Source organism: Zea mays, chromosome 9 (genome assembly GCF_902167145.1).
Source record: "Zea mays cultivar B73 chromosome 9, Zm-B73-REFERENCE-NAM-5.0, whole genome shotgun sequence".
NCBI classification, from domain to species: domain Eukaryota; kingdom Viridiplantae; phylum Streptophyta; class Magnoliopsida; order Poales; family Poaceae; genus Zea; species Zea mays.
The window spans coordinates 154,648,821-154,655,143 of NC_050104.1; the positions used below are offsets into that span (position 1 = coordinate 154,648,821).

Consider the following 6,323-nt stretch of genomic DNA (forward strand, 5'->3'; position numbering starts at 1 on the left):
GGCGGTAGTCTGTGAGCCACAGTTCCGGTCCCGTTTCCCCCGAGTACTTTGTGATAGTAGTCGGGGGTCGGAACCGGGTTGGGAACGGCGCCCGTCGGATGGCCCGACTGAAGGCCTGCGGACCGGGTGCTTCGGGCGAGGGACTCCGATCCTCCCCGCTGTCATAACGTCCCCCACGCCTGGGGTGGTAGCCTCGGTGCACCCTTTCGTCGAGGTGGGCCCGACGGTCGCGACTATGGTGCTTGTTGCCGAGGTGGCCTGGGGCCGCAGGCGCGGTGTTGCGCGTGCGCCCGGTGTAGACCGAGGCTTCCCGCATGAATCGAGAAGTCGCGGCATGAGGTTCCGAGGGGTATCCCTGCCTTCGGGAGGCAGAGATCTCGGCCCGTCGGACCGCAGCGCCTTCCAGGTGATTCTTGAGCTCTCCCTGGATTCGCCGACCCTCGGTGGTTGATGGCTCCGGCATCGCGTAGAGGAGCATCACTGCGGCTGCCAGGTTCTGACCGACCCCATTGGATGCGGGTGGCGGCCTGACCCTGACGTCGTTGACGACGCGGTGCTGGAAACCCTGGGGCAGGTGACGTATTTCTCCGGCCGGGGGTTGGCCCGCCCATACCTGCCCGACGTCCCGGCGGATCGGCTCAAGCGCTCCTGCTCCCTCGTCGAGTCTGGCCTGCGCCCCGCGGACTTGCTCGAGCTGTGGGTCATGACCCCCCGCCGGAACGGGGACCACAACTAGCTCCCGCAGGATGTCAGCGCGAGGCACCGGCCTAGGGAGATCACCGTCCTCCGGCATGCCGAGATGGTTGCCTTCGGAGGGATCCCCTAGCTCGACGTGGAAACATTCGCGGCTTGGGCCGCAGTCCTCGTCGTCGAGGCTGCGGCTACCGTCGGAACAGTCGGAGAGGCAGTAGTCACATGCGGTCATGAAGTCCCGCATGGCACTGGGGTTGCCAAATCCAGAGAAATCCCAACAGATGCTGGGATCGTCATCTTCCTCGGACCCAGAGGGCCCGTAGGTCGAGACGTCCATCAACCGGTCCCAAGGCGACCGCATACGAAACCCCAGAGGGGTTGCACTCGCCTCAACGAGAGCGCCCGCCAAAGCAAGGTCGCTAGGCGGGTTGAGGCTGAGTCGAAATGACGTAGGATGGGAATCGGTCGGTACCTTTTGGTCGACGAGCAGCGACATAGTCACGTCGGGGACTGATTGCACCGTCGTCTCAGGTACGAGGGCGACGTCCTGTAAGCTCTCCGCGAGCGCGCTGGCGTCGTCCACTTGCTCAGGATTGGTGTGTCGCGGGGAGACGGCGCTCGCCTTCGTCTCAAACGCGAGGTCGACGCCCGACGCGCCCCCCGTTGGGGCGCTGGGGACGTCGATTCGCTCGACGGCCGACGAAGCGCGGCCTCCTGCTTGGCCTTGGTTGCCCCGCCTCCTCCTCCGTTGGCGGGGGAGTGAACGGGGCAAGCTCGAATGTTGTTCTTCCACTACGCGGAGAAGATGTCGTCGATTCCACCGCCGGCGGACGGGTTGTCGGCCGCCATTGTCGTTGTCGCGTGGCGGTGGAAGGAGTATCATGTCGTAGCTGTCGTCGAAGGACATGAACTCAAGACTCCCGAAACGGAGCACCGTCCCGGGCCGGAGAGGTTGCTGGAGACTGCCCATCTGGAGCTTGACGGGAAGCTGTTCGTCAACACGCAGCAGGCCCCTACCTGGCGCGCCAACTGTCGGCGTTTCGAGACCGGGGGGTCCCTAAGCCGACGAGTGAATGTGCCGCGTGCCCCAGCCCAGATGGGTCGAGCGCGTGGGCGAGCGCGAAGGGGGGAAGCGAGGTGGCCGGAGGCGGGCGTGAGAGAGGTGGAAATCCCGCGGCCTTCGTGTTCGTCCCGCGCCCAGGTCGGGTGCGCTTGCAGTAGGGGGTTACAAGCGTCCACACGGGTGAGGGAAGCGAGCGGCCCCAAGAGAGCGCCTGTCTCGTCCTCGTACCCGCGCGGCCAACCCTCTCTAAGAGGGCCCTGGTCCTTCCTTTTATAGGCGTAAGGAGAGGATCCAGGTGTACAATGGGGGTGTAGCAGAGTGCTACGTGTCTAGCGGGGGAGAGCTAGCGCCCTAAGTACATGCCAATGTGGCAGCCGGAGAGATCTTGGCATCCAGCTGGTGTGGTGTCGTGGCTGTCGGAGGAGCGGCGGAGCCTGGCGGAGGGACAACTGTCGGAGCGGTTGAGTCCTTGCTGACGTCCTCCTGCTTCCGTAAGAGAGCTGTGAGCCGCCATCGTCACAGGGCATGCGGGGCGCCATCATTGCCTATCTGGCGGAGCTAGCCAGATAGGACACCGGTCTTGTTCTCTGCGGCCCGAGTCAGCTCGGGGTAGGGTGATGATGGCACTTCCTGTTGACGTGGCTTGCCTGCGCCCTAGGTTGGGCGACGTGGAGGCTCCTCCGAAGCCGAGGTAGAGTCTGTCTTCCATGGCCGAGGCCGAGTCTGAGCCCCTGGGTCGGGCGAGGCGGAGGTCGTTCGGCAGAGGCCAGGGCGGAGTCCGAGCCCTGGGGTCGGGCGAAGCGGAGTTCGTCGTCTTCTGGGGCTGAGCCCGAGTCCGAGCCCTGGGTCGGGCGGAGCGGAGTTCGCCGTCTTCCGGGGCTTAGCCCGAGTCCGAGCCCTGGGTCGGGCGGAGCGGAGTTCGCCGTCTTCCGGGGCTTAGCCCGAGTCCGAGCCCTGGGTCGGGCGGAGCGGAGTTCGCCGTCTTCCGAGGCTTAGCCCGAGTCCGAGCCCTGGGTCGGGCGGAGCGGAGCTTCCTATGGTGCCTTTTGGCAGGGCCTGACTGCCTGTCAGTCTTACTCTGTCAAGTGGCACCGCAGTCGGAGTGGCGCAGGCGGCGCTGTCCTTCTGTCAGACCGGTCAGTGGTGCGGCGAAGTGACGGCGGTCACTTCGGCTCTGCCGGGGGGCGCGCGTCAGGATAAAGGTGTCAGACCACCTTTGCGTTAAATGCTCCTGCGACTCGGTCGGTCGGCGCGGCGATTTAGTCAGGGTTGCTTCTTAGCGAAGGCAAGGCCTCGGGCGAGCCGGAGATGTGTCCGCCGTTGGAGGGGGGCCTCGGGCGAGACGGAAATCCCTCGGGGTCGGCTGCCCTTGTCCGAGGCTAGGCTCGGGCGAGGCGTGATCGAGTCGCTCGTATGGACTGATCCCTGACTTAATCGTACCCATCAGGCCTCTGCAGCTTTATGCTGATGGGGGTTACCAGCTGAGAATTAGGCGTCTTGAGGGTACCCCTAATTATGGTCCCGACAATATGTGATTATAGATAATTGTACAAATAAAGTAAACACTACGCTTCCCATTTGGTAAATGTATATTTTTATCGCGACAGGAAGGCTGGGTCATCTTGGTGACATTTGGCCTATTTTATTGATAAAGATAGTTGAGAGTTCGTAGCTAGAGTGCCATGTTATTGGTTCTCGTAGCTAGATTTCATTTACCATCTTGGATATTTCTTGTTTTCTTTCTTTTTGGTTCAGTATGAGTTTGTAATAATCGATCTAGTTTTTTTTCTCCTTGAGAAATAATGAAAACGGAACTTTTGTTTCTATTGTTAAAACAACGGTTTGTCTTTGCTTGCCTTGCTGCCCGACCATGCCCATAAAAAATGCAGGATGCTTAGCTTGTATTGTCTAGGAGTGGCAACGTGCCCTAAATTTTACACTATAAAATTTAAGCCTCCAATCAAATTAGAATCAATCTCTATTTTTATTATTTTTAAACTAAAATTTATTAAAGACACTAACTTATTGTAAAGAAACTTTTGAATCGTGATCCATTACCCTTGATTGCATTCCCAGACACTTCCGCACAAGCCTGTAAGTTATCTATACCAAGGCCTCATAAGTTGTACTCTCTTTGATATATTATTATTTGTCGCTATGCTATTGTCCAAGAAATACAACAAAGATTGCTGTTTTGGCTCGTGATATGTTTCTCTCGAGTTTGTATCCAAAACACCGAAGCCTGTGCGAGCTTAGGCTGTCTCGAGCAGGGGATGCTAAAGCGTCTGCTATCGTAGGTTTAGTGTTTGTCAGTGTTCCATATGACTCCAACAATAAATCGTAAAATGTTGGCTAAAATATAGAGGCAGACCACTGAACACTAAATTTGGTGGTTTCCTATTCGTCTGCTATCCATCCGTGTTGTCGTCTCCGATCAGCTCGAGCAGCAGCAGCGTACCACTGGCTTGACGACCCCACGCTCGAGGCAACGGGAGAACCATCACGCGGAGGAGGATCGTTGTGTCATGGGTGTCGGGGCTAGAGATAGCAATGGGGGCAAGAACCCCGATTCCCCGGGGAATTCCACTATTAGGGGATGAGAACAGAGTAATTTAGTCCCCGTGAGAATTGAAACGGGAAAAATTTAGTTCTCATCGGGTTCTCTGGGATGGGGATGAGAAACCATCTCCCGTCCATGTTCCACGCATACCCGCCCCATGAACTTTTTTTTATCTAAACTAGTTCATTACATGTTAAATTATACTGAAACACAATACATAGCCTATTATAAAATAGAAACTAAACTCTAAATTAGATGGTTTTTGTATTTTAAAATCATGTTTGTTCAAATTCTATTGATTTGGTACAATCATTCCGAATTTGTCTCTAAATATTGTGTTTCTTAACGGGAACAGATTCGCTACGGGGATAAATTCCACGAATGGGACAAGGGCGGTAGTGGGAAGTTTCCTGGTGAACTTTCGTGGGGACATAGATTTTTTGGGAATTTAGGGATAGGGTACAAATATTTTAGTCAAAAAGGAATCAATTTCAAAAATTTGTACTGGTTCTATAATATTTTGGTCTCTATGGATTATTGCTGCATTTACTGGTTTTAATCCGAAACGAATAACTCAACTACATATGGGAAGAGATGAGGCATGGCTGCGTTAGGAACTGAGAGTAGTAGTACATATCTTCGTGGTCAGCCTGCCGTTCGTTCAAGAAAGCATCGGACCAAAACAGGACCTGATCATGACATGCCACGGCATTTTTCGCAAACACGACACGGGATCGAACAAGCAGGGATCCAGGACAAAATGCAGCACCAACCACCCGTGCTGTTCCAACATTTCCCTCGTGCCGGAACTATAGCCTTCTAAAAACAGCAAAGGTGATCTATTGGTCGGGTGGTTGGTTCTATCCCTGCGCGCGCTTGGTTTTCTGGCTGACACGGATCCTACGGCCCGCTGATCCTGTACATCTATTTCTCACCGTGTCCGATTTGGGTCTACCGCTGCGCTACGTGTAACTCCATATCGAGAGCTTGAATAAAGGACAAGATTAATACAGAACAGAACAAAACAACCAGGGCCTCCGTAGCATAGTGGTAGTGCGTTCGCTTCGTAAGCGAAAGGTCGCGAGTTCGATCCTCGCCGGGGGCTGTTTTTTTATAATTATTATTAGCGACGAAGTTCGTTATTCCTTCCCGCGGTTCATGCCATGCGCGGTGTCTATATGCTCGACAATTCAACTCTGTTTGTAAGGCTATATCATCGCTTATTTCAATCTCTATTTTAATTTTTTTCTGCAAACACTACATTTTCGTGTCCTCTATTTTACGCACTCTATCGAAGATAGTCTAAGGACATTAAAATGTGTTCGATTGGATGTATAAAGAGAGTTAGAATGAGCGGCCACAGTTTTTATAGTGCTTGGATAAGTGTCACGTGGGGACGAGGTAAACACCGGAGTAATATTTTGGTGGCGGTGGGATTCCAAAAAATTGAGAGGACAATGTCGCTCCGGCCTCATCTTACTTTGACCTCAAACCAAATACATTCTAACTCCTCAAATCTTTCTCAAACCCCACAAGGATTCAATAAATATGGATGTGGAATTATAGTGCTCATTGTTATGGTCACAGATCAATCTGTGAAAAAAAATAGCAGGAACCGATGAAATGGATAGGAAGAGGAATAGTAGTTGGGGAAAGAACAGATAGGAATGGGGTAGTTTCCAGACATCTGTTGTTCCCTACCACCATGCACAGTTGTTCCCATCTCTCATAACCTAAGTTTTTTGTTCACATTACAATGCTTATGGGATTGTTTCTAAGGACCCATAGGTCCGTAGCCAAATGATGTGAAAAAACAGTTTCATTGGACCTTCTTTCTCAATCATGTTTCTCTACATTTCTCCTCGATCTCCTATATTGAATTTTAAGGATAATGGGCATGTGATGGAGATGCTCTTAGCGGCCTTATAAAATAGAGTAGATTTGTATATAGTTGTTTTCTTCGCCTTTTGTTTTCCAGAACCGGTGTTGTTCAGGAAAAAAAAATTG

The 6,323-nt window shown here is 53.3% G+C and overlaps 1 non-coding gene across 1 annotated transcript; it reads left to right on the forward strand.

The window, feature by feature from the left end:
* The first annotated feature begins 5,349 nt into the window (after positions 1-5,349).
* TRNAT-CGU (transfer RNA threonine (anticodon CGU)) lies at positions 5,350-5,421 on the forward strand. The gene has a single exon. It is a non-coding gene; the product is annotated as a tRNA-Thr (tRNA).
* Positions 5,422-6,323: the final 902 nt, after the last annotated feature.